Source organism: Lactuca saligna, chromosome 2 (genome assembly GCF_052625555.1).
Source record: "Lactuca saligna cultivar CGN05327 chromosome 2, ASM5262555v1, whole genome shotgun sequence".
NCBI classification, from domain to species: domain Eukaryota; kingdom Viridiplantae; phylum Streptophyta; class Magnoliopsida; order Asterales; family Asteraceae; genus Lactuca; species Lactuca saligna.
In genome coordinates this window covers 162,003,080-162,017,752 of record NC_136418.1, presented here as the reverse complement: position 1 = coordinate 162,017,752, position 14,673 = coordinate 162,003,080, and positions in this window count along the sequence as shown.

Genomic DNA, 14,673 nt, shown 5'->3' with positions numbered 1-14,673 from the left:
TAGGAACTTAACAGTAAAAAGACAGACGAAAACAGAGTCCGTATGAAGGAGTTACGAATTCTTCGCGGTCATTTAACAGTCTAAACGCCTCGTACTATTAAATTTAAGATCGGTCGAGAATTAGCCGACGGAGTCAAAATGAAAGTTGTAAATATTATTTTTACCTACGCGTGGATATAAAGAACGTCAAAAATGGAGGGTGTATGTGAAAGTTACGGATTTTAGAAGTCGGAAGTGTGCTGTGCGAAAATGGGTGATGTGGCACAATCTTGGCCATTGCTTTCTCCCCAAGTCATGCCACTAGATGGTGACATGTGGCACCAAGTTCAGCCATTTTCACCCTATAAATACCACCTCTCCCACCCTCATTTTCTTCACACCTTTCTCATTCTTTCTTCTCTTTACTCTCTCTCTCTCTAGAACCTCTCTCTAGCCCCGAAATCCCCCGAAAAGCCTAGGGAACCTCCCTAGCACGAGGCGGAAGCCCCGTAGTGCTCGACGGCTACGAGAAGAAGAGCTTTTCGGCTTGAAAACGCTGCTCCAAGCAAATCCTGGTTTTCTATAAAACCTGCTGTAAGTGAGCTACGCCTACGCTATTTTTAATATACCTTTTATTTAATTATAGTAACGTTATTAAGAACTTATAATAAATACTTGGGCTATTTTTATGGGTTATATAAGTATTTTTTAACGCTTATATAATAGTAATAATAGCTAGACTAATAATTAGTCACGGTAAATATTAGACTAAAATCTAGTGGTGATAATACTAGGTTTCGTCGAAGGAAAATATTTTAAAGTAAACGAAGCGTTGTCCGAGTACCGAGTCACCACCTTCTCAGGTGAGTGCATGGTCCCTTTCATCTTACACATAGATATGAAGTATTTATTATATAATTTACGTGTTGTGAGAGCACAGTTACTTTCAGCTTACACATAGATATGAAGTATTTTAAATAAATTACATGCTATGTGTGCATATTATCTGAATACTTGCTATCTATGCTGGATGAACGTTTTTTTTTATACATGTTTTAAATGATTTGAACTGTATACGTATTTTAAATATACAAGTATGTTGGGTATGATATGGGTACATGAATGATGAGAGATAAAAGATGATGTGACTAAACATTGGCAGCTATAGACTTAGTGCCTAACTAATAAACATCGACAGCTACGGACTTAGTGCCTATTGGAAAAACACTGGTAGCTATGGATTTAGTACCTGTTAAGGAATTGGTAGCTATGGACTTAGTACCTATTAGATAAACACTGGTAGCTATGGATTTAGTACCCGACGAATAGACTATAGCAGCTATGGAATTAGTGCTTTATGAACGAACATTGGCAGCTATGGATTTAGTGCCAGTCCTATAACCCTAGAAGTAAGGGACTTCGGAATAAACGAATGCAGAATAGATGAATCTTAGGATAAATCCTTAAGAGTAAAGAAGATAATGGGGATGGGTAATTGGGTTGATTATTTGATTGTTTAAACATAATAATTATATTATTGTGGGTTGAAAACCCTATGTACTCACCAGGTTTCCCAACTTGACCCACTCAGTTTATTTATATCACAGGTGTTGATATGAAGTCACATAACACTGAGAGATTAAAGAGATGTAGATCACTAGTGTAAATAAATGTAAGTTCTGTTTATGCTTATGTTCATGTATTGACGATGACATCCCAAACGTTTTAAAATGAATAAAATACGTTTCTTCGAAAATGTTTTAATAACGTATTTATCGTGTTTTTTTGGGAACGAATTCCGCAACATTTTTATTAAAAGAAAAACTCTGATTTTTATAAAGCATAAACAAAATCGGTCTTTTCTGGCCGTGAAGATGGGGATGTCACACCTTTCTCGTACAACGAACTCTGATAGATGTAAGCACTCCACCATGGTAGTCAGCAGAGAAGTCAAGGAGAAATAAGAAGAGATTCAACAAGAGCTCTCCAAGAAGTGACCAACCAGAGAAACTAAAACGTCTTAATACGTCACACTAATAAATAATATCCAAGAATGACTTAGTGAGCTAGTGAATACACTACTCACGCTATATAATAGGATTATTTTGTTTTTATGCATCCATTATCAGTTGTTCGATTCATATATATTCATTCGAGGATAGCCACTTCTGATTCATAGAGTTTGTTTTATATAGACTCTTTTCTGAATTGTTTCTAGAACCCTATTAAAGTCATAACCAAATACACTCAGAACTAGAATAACTTAGTCTTTCATCTCTCAGCTTATAATCTTTGCTATAGACTTATTTCCCATCTCATCTTTGTATTCTTTTTAGCAAAGATGCCTCCTCGCAGATCGAACAAACACATTACTCCGATAAATCCAACTCAAACACCACTACCTCCTCCACAATTCGATCATGTTGCTCTCCAAGCAGCGATATCAGCCGCTTTAGCTCACATCAGTGAAAGTGGTACTAACGGATCTGGTAGCAGTACCCACCTGTCAAACCCGGGAGTTACTCTCGGACACCTAAGGGAGTGTTCGTACAAGGACTTCATGAACTGAAAACCCAAGTCCTTTAATGGAAATGGTGGAGTCATCGCTCTGATGCGATGGTTCGAGAAAACAGATTCGTTCTTCACAATTTGTTCGTGCCCAGAAGGGAGCAAAGTGATGTTTGCTGCCTGCACCTTCTCCGTCAGAGCCCTAACATAGTGGAATAGCCATGTTAAGTCACTGACCATATCAGTGGATAACTCGATAGGTTGGGAAAACCTAAAAGAGTTGGTGTTGGAAGAATACTGCCCAAGGGGCGAAGTTCAAAAGCTGGAACAAGAACTATGGGAGCACACCATGGTCGACTCAGACATAGTGACCTACACTGACAGGTTTAGTGACTTGGCAGCACTTTGCCTTGAGATGGTTAATCCGGAGAGTAAGAAGATAGAAAGGTACATGTGGGGTTTATCTACCCCGATTCAAGGAGATGTACTGTATTCTAAACTAACTACATTCGATAGCGCCAAGCGCCTGGCCCAGTGAATCATTGACCATGGGGTCCGCCATGGCATATCAGTCCCCGTTCCCAAGCCATCGAAGGGAGGAGACGATAAACGTAAGTCGGTGAAAAAGAGGAAATAGCGAACAACACATGAAACCCCACAAGAACAACAAATGGTTTGTATATACGCCGTCACAACACCTGCTACTCCAGCACCTGCCAGTCGATATGCTGGAACTCTCCCAAAGTGTGGAAAGTGTAACTACCACCACACCAGAGTATGTCAGGAAATGCAGTGCCAGAACGGCCATAGAAAGGGACACACAGTCTGTTTCTGCAGGGCACCGGCTCAACCTATCTCCCAAGTCCCCGGTGTTGAAGAAAACCAAGCCTGCTATGGTTGTAGTGAGATTGGACACTATAGGAGGGACTACCCGATAATAAAGAACTCAGGCGCAGATGGAAGGAATTTGATGATCACCGCAGGAGAAGCTACCTTGGAGTCCCCAGTGACCAGGGGTACGTCTTCGAATTATGAATTTCATTAAAAATTATTTTATATTTATATAAGATTAAAACTTGGGGGGAAAATTTTAAAAGTAATTATAATAACTCACTCAGTCGACCCTCTTATTCATCTTGATTAGACGTAACTTGTATATGTCATGCGATCATAATGGTACTGAGGAGGATCATAATATAGAGTATTAACACTAGTTATCAAAACACTACACTATCAGTACTCGCTTATCATGGTATTATTTGTGGCAATGTTAATATCAAGGGAAAACAGAAAGCACTAGATCATTTACAAAGAGTACATTGTCGAACACACTCGGGATTACACCATCATATATCAAGCGTTTCTTTCAAATCGGCCTAACCTTCATTTTTGTAAGAGTCTGTTACTATCATTCGTCGTGAGTTGGCATGGTCCTCACCATACTAAGTTCATATGTTTCCAATGCCCCGACCATCGATTCCCCGAAATCCTCGTCATTCATAACGATAGCCCAACCCAGACCTCGAAATCATCTATCTCGTATTCTAAACCCCGAAGTACTCATGTGGAGAGTACTTTGCTTTCTGAAGCCTTGCCACCGTATGTTTAGCAAACCTTCCCGAAATACAACTCGTTCAGCAGATCAAAGTTCAAGCATAGAGGCTAAGGACAAATACAACCCACCTATCGCTATTCAGTGTATACGTGAGGGTGATAAATGATTATGATTACACAGATTTAGTATGTGTGCTTCTACCTTATCTCATGTTCCTTGTCTGGTTGTGGACCTAGGCCAGAGTCTCACATCCGACCGTCTAACTAATCATAATTATATATGACTTGTATACATGAGGTAATGATAGATGGACTAAGTATGAATCCTATCATGAACATTAGGGAAAAGTTGCCCAGATCTACGAGTGAGTATTCTGCCATTCAGAGGAGCACAACCCCAGTAGTACTACTACGAAAGCTAATTTCGGGATGAAATTCCATCTAACGGAGGGATGACATGACAACCTGAAATTTTTTTACCTTGTAAAGTCAATCCAATCAACCTTAAGTTAGACTCGCTCCTGCTATTTTTTATACACTGTTTAGAGTCTGTGTGAGTGTTCTAAGCCTAGTACATTCAAGGAATGAGTATTAGGGAGTACCTGCTAGAGTCACTGTATAACATTCAAGCCTTAAACACCACCAAAAGGAGTTCACGGCCACAACACATGAGTTTACGACCGTAAAATCCCCCTTAAGTCTTATTTCCTTCATTTTTTCTTCATTTCTTCCACTTTAAAGTGAAGAACACCCATTCTCTCTCAAGTATCATCAAGCCTTTCATCCTAGATCTTCAAAAAACATAAGTGTTTCTTCCATCTTTGAGTTGTTATTCTTCTTAATCATGTATAATCCTTTAATTCCATCCACAAAAATCACCTCTTTTGTCTAGATGTCCATAATCATCATCTTTCACCAAGAACACCAAGAACACACACTTGTTCTTGGTGGCCAAAAACTCATCAAAGGCCCTCAAAAGTGTGAGTATTCCATCTATCATCTAGATGGGCATGTTAAACACTAGATCATAGTCTTGAAACATCATCAATCCCATAAACATCATGAGTTTACAGCCATGGAATCTCCCTTGGCCGTAAACCCATGGTTTGGATATATTTTGGCCGTAAACCCTTCTCATACCCAAGCACTAGACCTTGAACCCTAATGGATGATAGATAGGACCTTAAACCACTCTCGTTTGCATAATTTTCATGAGTTTACAGTCGTAAAATCCTTGCTTGGCCGTTAACTCATCTATCTTGGCCGTAAACACCAAGTGTGTGGCCGTGAACCCTCTTTCGTAGAATCACATGTGATTCAACACTTTATTTCAAGTGTTTCCTAGTCCCTAAGGTTGTTCCCTTGCATGTTAGTTGTTTAAAACACTAATTTTATACATATATGCCATTAGATGTCATTTAGTGTCTCGTTTGTATCTCGGGAGTTCATTCGTTGAACTTCTCATCCTTACACGCATCTACAATTGAAACACCCACATAAGGTGTGTTCATACCCCTATAATCAATCTTTTAACTGTTTTAAACGCTTTTAAAGGAGGGAAAACAAGTTGAACACAATGATAATTGTGTAAATGTTTTGTTATAATCATCTTTTAAAGGATTGCTTATGTTTTATTAAGTGATCAAAACGTTTCAAAAACTATTTTAAAGTTATGTTACTTTATAGTTTACCAAAACTCCATTTTTAAAGTACAAACATAACTTCGTAGATAAAATGAGTCTTTTCTTCAATTCAGTATCAGTTCAAGTAAACATACTAGTAAACTATAATAAGTATAGTTTAGGGGTTCAGTTCATACTAGAACATAGAGAACATACTATAAAGAGAAATAGGGAGGAAGATACAATACAGGATAACTGAGAGAACATGCTAAATACTATAACAGAAGAACAAATCATGATTAACAGCATTATAGAAATGATCACTAACTCATTGTTCTAAACAAAAGGTGATAATAAATGTGGTATAAAAGAATAAGATAACTTTAATATGAGACTACTTCACGACTCAGTAATTTTTGTGTTGAAGTCGCGTTTTGTAACTAGAATCTCTTGGAGGAAGAGCGTATAGTATGGGTACAACCACATCACATTATGACATTAATAAAAGGAGCTAGTTTTATGGTATTCAATACTTCAATTGTTTCAATTTAAAAGACAACAACAATTGAATTAATACAAGCGACAAACAGAACAGTCGATTCATAGTACATTCAGTAGAAAGGGCCTATAATGCTAACTTTATGATTCCTTAGTTTATACATCAGGAATATATATTAATTAGAATCCAACAGGTAGTAGGATGTGTGCTTTTCGCTCCATTTCATGTTCCTTGTTTGGTTGTGGGCTTAGAGCAGATTCACCCGACCTACTAACTACCCGATCTTAGCTATGTATATATTCCGTATACACCAAGTAATCATAAGGAGTACCAGGTATGGGCCAGGTCTTAGTATACAAATTCAATACGTCGTTTTCTAGTACAAAAACATACTTTTCAGATAGATCATGAGTAAACTAAACTAGAAACTTACCAGTAAAGGGTTTAATCCATTTTATTAAACCAGTATAACTTAAAGGACCTTAAGTGGTTAATTCTATAATACCTTGGTTTATACATCAGATTTATATATAATTAATACCCGATAGGTAATTAGATGTGTGTTTTCCGCCTTACTTCCTGTTCCTTGTTTGGTTGTGGGCTTAGGACAGATTTACACAACTAACTATCTATTCGATATTAGATTATATATAGCTAGTATAAACCAAGTGATTATAGAAGTAACCATTATGGTTACCATTTTTACTAAAAGAAATAATGTTTTCTTAAGTAATGTTTTCATCAAATGTAAAGGAACTATTGTAGTTAACTCTGTGAGTACCACGTGAATACGTCAGGGTTATATATAATGTTGATCTAACAAACAATGAGAGGTGTGCCTTCCGCCTCATTCCCTATTCCTTGTTTGGTTGTGGGCTTAGGGCAGATACAGACAATCGATTGTTTGTTTACTCTGGGTTTTATATAACTTGTATCCATCTAGTACTCATAGAAAGGATTGTAGAGTCATTTTTACTTATCTTTCATCAAAGCAGGAAATATAGGATTTTCTGGAGGAACGAGCAAACTTTTCTAGAAAGAACTTTCAACTTACTTTCATCACTAAATTCTTATGAACTCACCAGCTTAAATGCTGATCTACTCTTTAAAAATAACTTGTATTCTTAGGAAACTAGTAGACAGGTATGCGCACTGAGATTCAGAAGATGGAGCTTAGTTGCTTCATGTCTTGTTTTGTTATTTACATATGTAGTCTATGTTTTGTGAACCACATAATTTGTAAACACTTTATTTCTAATGAAATAGTTGTTTATTACTTTGATTACTATGATGCATGTATTGCGATACTAAACATGATGTCCTCCACCCCCAAACGTTCCGCCGTTCCGGTTTGGGTGTGTAACAGGCTCCACCTAAAGATATCCTCCGAAAATAATGAACCAAAGGATTTCTCAGTTTTCCAGCAACGAAAACGTCTTTATGACACTCTAACAAGTATAACCTAGGAAAAGAAATACGCAAAATATTTTTCCCATAACCACATATCCTCCCAAAACTTTGTGTTTTCACCATTTTCGGTTCTCTTCTTACAAAGAGATTTAAAATCCACACCCTTATCCTTCAAATGAGAAATAGAATGAAGAATATCAAGCCAAGTGAAATGCTTATTACTCGGTATCACATGATCTAGAGAACCATTACTCCCATGAATACCTTTAACGATGTTAACCCAAAATGCATTTGGATTAGAAAGGAACCACCAGACCCATTGAAAAATCATTGCATGGTTCAAAGCAAAAAGTTGCCAACTCCTAAACCACCCTTATCCTTAGCCGTTAGTACCTTCTCCCAACTAATCAAAGCCATCTTTCTCTCATCTAAGTCAACACCATTAAAAAGGTTCATTCTTAAAGCCTGCAATTTAGCCAAAACACCAACAGTAACCTTATATATCGCCACATAGTAATTAGGTATAGACCCCATAACTGACTTTAATAACATGAGTCTACCCCTAATTGAAAGAGTTTTAACCTTCCACTTGGATAAACGCTCAGTCACCTTTTGCACCACATCAGACCAAGACTTTAATTTTGACATAAAGCCGCCAACCATGACTCCCATTAACCTACATTTTTAAGGTTGATTTTAAGACCCGAAGCCATGAAAAAATGCTAGTGGATACATACAATGTGGCGATAATTAGAGTCACTCCACTGCCCAATAAAGACAACATCATCAACATAAAAGAGATGAGACACCTGCATAGGATAATAGTTCCTAACAAAAATACACCCATGTTCCATAGCTCGAGAGAAAGATATATGAAGGGTCTCCATTACCAAGATAAACATAAATGGAGACATGGGATCACCTTGCCTAAAACCTCTAAAAAGTTAGAACTCTTCGGTGAGACTCCATTAAACATGACCGATCTAATAGAAGTGACAAGACACCTTCTAATAGAGTCTCTCCAATGCATACTGTAACGCCCGTAGATCCGGGCTAGTCAATTTAGAGGCAATATGGGTCGAAAATGAATTTTCGGAAAAAGATTATTTAGAATAAATAATTTTAACCAAGTTATATTATATGTCACAAGGTTTCCGTACATATAAAGAACGCCGAAATCTGAGTTATAACGAAGAAGTTATGGCCCGTCGAAGTTTTACGGCAAAACCGGCACGGCACCGGGAAGCGTAAAAAGTGAATTTACGATAGAGCGAGATTTAGCCTTAGCGCTCTAAACGAAAGTCGTAGAATATGTTAAACTAAGAACATCGATAAAAAGAACACCCAAATCTGACTTCGTATGAGGAAGTTATGATTTTTTCTAAGATTTAGCATAGCAGTGCACAGCCCGAAATCTGAATTTTAGATCGGTCGATTTTTAGCCGACGGGATCTAAATGAATGTTGTAGCACTCGTAAATACCAACGCGTAGATATAAAGAACGTCAATAATAGAGCTCGTATGCGAAAGATATGGACGAAGCTTAGTCCTTACTTTTCGAGCGCGGCGAATTCGATACAGTTTTGTAAATCCGAGATAGAATGAGAATTAGCCAACAAGGTCTAAATGAGAGTTGAAGATCTCATTAATAGGAACTCAACGGTAAAAATATAGACAAAAACGGAACTCGTATGCGAAAGTGATGGACGAAGCTTAGTCCCTACTTTTCGAGCGCGGCGAATTCGATACAGTTTTGTAAATCCGAGATAGAATGAGAATTAGCTAACGAGGTCTAAACGAAAGTTGAAGATCTCATTAATAGGATCTCAACGGTAAAAAGAAAGACAAAAACGGAGCTCGTATGCAAAAGTTACGGACGAAGCTTAGAGGCTACTTTACTATAAAACTCCTATAAATACAAGGGTGAACTCCTCATATTTTCTTCACACCATAAGCCTCTCTTTCTCTCTCTCTAACTTCTCTCTAGCCTCCCTAAACCCCTCCCAAGTCTACGGAACCTCCCTAGCACGAGTAGAAAGCCCCGGAGCGCCCGACGGCTCCGAGAAGAAAAGCTTTCGGCTTGGAAACGCTGCTCCAGCGAAGCCCGGTTTTTAATAAAAACTCGCTGTAAGTGAGCTACGCCTATACTATATTTAATATAGATTTTATTTAATTATAGTAACATTATTAGGACCTTAAAATAATTATTTGGGCTACTATTATGAGTTATATTGAGTGTTATTTAACGCTTATATAATAGTAATAATAGCTAGACTATTAATTAGTCGTGGTTAACGTTAAAAACTAAACCCTAGTGGTATTGATACTAGGTTTTGTCGAGGAAAATTGTTTTGAGATAACGAAGTGCTGTCTGAGTTCGGAATCACCACCTGATCAGGTGAGTGCATAGTCCCTTTCATCTTACACATAGATATGAAGTATTTTATATAAACTACGTGTTATGTGTGCATATTATCTGAATACTTGCTGTCTATGCGGGATGAACGTTTTATACATGTTTTAAAGGATTTAAACTGTATACGTATTTTATATATACGAATATGTTGGGTATGATGATGGGTAGATAAATGATGAGAGATAGAAGATGATGTGAGTATACATTGGCAGCTATAGACTTAGTGCCTATGGGACAAACACCGGTAGCTATGGACTTAGTACCTGTTAGACGTTGGTAGCTATGGATTTAGTACCTGTTGAACATTGGTAGCTATGGACTTAGTACCTATTAGATAAAGACTGGTAGCTATGGATTTAGTACCCGATGAATAGACTACAGCAGCTATGGAATTAGTGCTTCATGAACGAACATTGGCAGCTATGGATTTAGTGCCAGTCCTATAACCCTGGAAGTAAGGGACTTCGGAATAAACAAATGCAGGATAGACGACTCTTAGGTTAAATCCTTAAGAGTAAAGAAGATAACGGGGATGGGTAATTGGGTTAATTGTTTGATGATTAAACATAACAATTATATTATTGTGGGTTGAAAACCCTATGTACTCACCAGGTTTCCCAACCTGACCCACTCAGTTTATGTATATCACAGGTGTTGATATGAAGTCACTTTACACTGAGAGATTTATAGAGATGTAGATCACTAGTGTAAATAAATGTAAGTTCTGTTTATGCTTATGTTTCTATATTAACGATGACATCCCAAACGTTTTAAGATGAATAAAAATATGTTTCTTCGAAAATGTTTTAATAGCGTATTTATTGTGTTTTTCTGGGAACAAATTCTGCAACCTTTTTATAAAATGAAGTACTCTGATTTTTATAAAGCATAAACAAAATTGGTCTTTTCTGGCCGTGATTTTGGGGATGTCACACATACCAAAGCCAAATCTATGGAGAATATCATCTAGAAAATCTGACCTCACTGAATCGTACGCCTTTTCGAAGTCAACTTTAAACACCATCGAATTTTTCTTCTTGACGTTACACCAAGAAATCACTTCATTTAGAATCATTGGGGCATCCAAAATCTGCTAACCACTCACAAAAGTTGACTGCTCAACACTCACTAATTCATCAACCACATTACTCAATCTATTAGCAAGAATTTTCCGCATAATCTTGTATTGACAAGTGATTAAGCTAATAGGATGAAAATCTTTAACAAACTTCGCATCCGCCACCTTCAGGAATCAATATAATAAAGGAGGGATTGCAACCAGGAGAAAATTAAGCCAAAGTAAAAAAAAAATAGCGAACTGCCTCTACCACTTTGTTCCCCACTACATTCCAAGACTTCTGAAAAGTTTCAAATGTGAAACCATTCAGGCATGGAGATTTATCCGAACCGAAATCCCATACAACCTTCTTAATTCTCAACTATAACATCCTCTTCTAACCACCATATTTGGAACTCCGAGAGCCTACTAGGAAATTGATCACCAAGGTGAATGCGATGTTGTGTAGGAAGAGAAAAATATGCTTTAAAATGAGAAATAAATTATTTTTTTGATTGCATTTATATCATCTATCCAACCTCCATCTAAAAAAATACCTCGAATAGCTAGATAGATGCTTTTATTATTATTAATATTAATAATACCATGAAAGTATTTTGAATTTTCATCTCCCTCGATCGCGTATTTCACCTTAGCTTTTTGAGTGAGATCAAGAGCATCAATCTTCTCTAAATCCGCCAAGGACTTAGACAAAGTCGATCTATTCTCGAGCACTGTCTCCCCACCATCACCCATGTCCAATTGGACATCAAAATCAATTAAGTATGAGAGAACTCCAAATTAGATGAACTCCTACTTGCCTTCGAAGCATTAACCCAAACTAAAAGGTTGCTCTTTTTAAGAATTGTAGTTTCTTTTTAAGAACTATCATAACATTTGAATTCATAACCAAACCACTACTCCAAGAATCCACAACCACCTCCTCAAAACCTTCTATAGGAAACCATGAGTGGAAAATCCTAAAGAAGTGGGACCATAATCAAAGTTAACTTCCCGAAGAAAAAAAAGTATGTGATCCGACATGTGTTTTTGAAGAAACACACTAGAAATATGAGGAAAATACTCCAAGAAAACTTTAGAGACTAAAAATCTATTAAGTTTACTCATCTTCCTTGCAACTTTATTAGATCACGTAAAAGTATAGCCACCCAAAGGAATATCGAACACATTAGTAGAAACAATAAAATTATTAAATGCTAGAGCACCCGCAACATGCAACCCAAAACCCACTCATTCAGAAGCCACCCAAACTTCATTAAAATCACCCATACCCAAAGTCTCTCCGCCACATCTATTAACTAGTTGACACAAATAATCCCATAAAAGACGTTTCTACGATAACTCTTGAGGAGCGTAAATAGAAATCAAAAGCAATCTAGACCCCGACTTCTTCCAAACTCCCTCAATAAGAACAAAGTAGTTTGATATAGTAGCATTGTTTTTTAAAAATAAAGAAATATCCCAAATACAAATAATACCTCCTGATCGTCCAACCGAAAGACCAAAAATATAATCAAAACCGGAATTCTCCAAAACAGATCTAATAGAAAATAAATTTACATTTTCTATTTTAGTCTCCTATAAAGAAATAAAATTAACATTGTACTTTAAACACAAACTTCTGACCCAACTTTTGTTTTCCTGTTTCCTAAGACCTTGAACATTTAAAGAAATGAGATTCATTTGAGAACATCAAAAACTCCATGACAAGTGACAATATCATCTATATTTTTCATACACCCTTCCATGTTATACCAAATGGCTTGACCAACAGTTATAAACTCTTCCAAAGTATCAAGGAAAGAGCTACCTTTATGATGCTTACGAAATGGAGGTGTTCGAGTCGTACTAATAGATTCACCATCATGAACCAAATTCATGGATTTAGGGAACAAACCACCTCTTGAACCGAAGTCGCATCCCTCTATAATGGAGGGGTAATCACACCAACTTATTTTTCAATTTGAAAAGCACCAAGTTGTTCTCATATACAATCTTGCGAAATTGCTACTTGAGAAGCTCTTTTTTCACAACTTTCATGAGGACTTAACTTAGGTGTGAAACCCAGTGAATAAGATGTCGTTTCAATTACACTTACATGCTCAGTTTTCTCTTTGTCAAGAATATCATATAATCCGAAAAGATCCAAAGACTATTGCATGACCCCATCCCCTTCTGTTTGATTACCTCCATGGTCACCAAAAATAGTTTTCGATATCCCTTCACTTTCATCTTCATAAGTGTCATCATCCACACGATTAACATAATCAGTCCATGGTGCAACCGTCAGGAGCTGATGAACCCCTTCAACTTCGACTTCAACATTTTCATCAATAAATTATGGGTCCAACCTAAAATCCCCCTTGCTCTAGTAAAAACAATAAGATTATTGACCTTTGTTTTAATGCACAACCTTTTTCCTCCATAAATTATTATCATCTGGATCCTCTGAGTGTGAAAGCTCTCCTCACCGAGCAGTTATCTTCATAAAAGCAATTGTGTAGTCCATGCTAGGGAGGGAATACCTTCAATATCAATCCAAATAACCCTATCATTAATTACAAAGTCTTTTGACCATGGCCTAATCGCCTCAAAACCATGAAGCAACCCCATCGTGTTTTAAGAACTTCTCCTTAGTGTGGATAGAAAAAAACTCCAATGAAACCTAAAAGACTCCCATGTATTGAAGAGTTACATAAGAAAAACCTTCATTAGAACAGATCACACGTAAGTTTGGTGAGGAACCAAATTGTTTTACCTTCCTAACTAGAGTTAATGAATAATCCTTCTTAACATAGCAAGTAGAATCAAGAATAAGAGTTGGCTAGTCATTGTATCGTGAGACCCCCACAAAATTCAAAGATTTCCCCCTAACAACATGAGCATACGAACCCACAGGAGCAAGTTTCACGTGAGAAACATACAAATTCACCATCGGTTTGACCCATGACCCCGGGGTTAGCGGTTCGCTAAACCCAGACCATATTTAAATGAAGATGAAACCACCCAATCCAAATTATGCATAGATTAGCAGTGAGAATATTAAAGCTATCCACCTTGATGAATCTAACAAAGGCGAATATTTTTCCCTGTTTTGATTTGCAAGTAGGTATGAAAACATCACGTACCGTCCCATAATTCTCACACAATTATCGAAGGTCTTGATATGAACTACCGTTGGGGAAACTAGTAATAAACACAAAGTGAGAAATTAGACTAACATGATATTCCTTTGATTTCCTTGACCCCCCTATGCTAGTCTCCCGTGGTCATATGAATCGAATTGTAAGAAAATGTTGGTATTTGACCCCGCTGAAAGAAAGCACCAAAAGAACCTCTGACTAAGGCTAGAGAAAGAGGGGTTTTTGCCGGAAGAACCTCTTGTTGTTGTTACTATTATTATTAACATTAGTATTATTTTGTTTGTAGGTGAGTGGTTGAATATGGAATAATATGATTATAATGCTATATATTTTATAACCTTAGATTAATTTAGCATTAATCTTCAATTGTAAATAAGAATGAAATAATAAATGTATAATTCAATTCATTTTTTTGTGAAAATGCCTTTTTCGTGAAATTCATCTTTATGGCTTTTCTATCATTT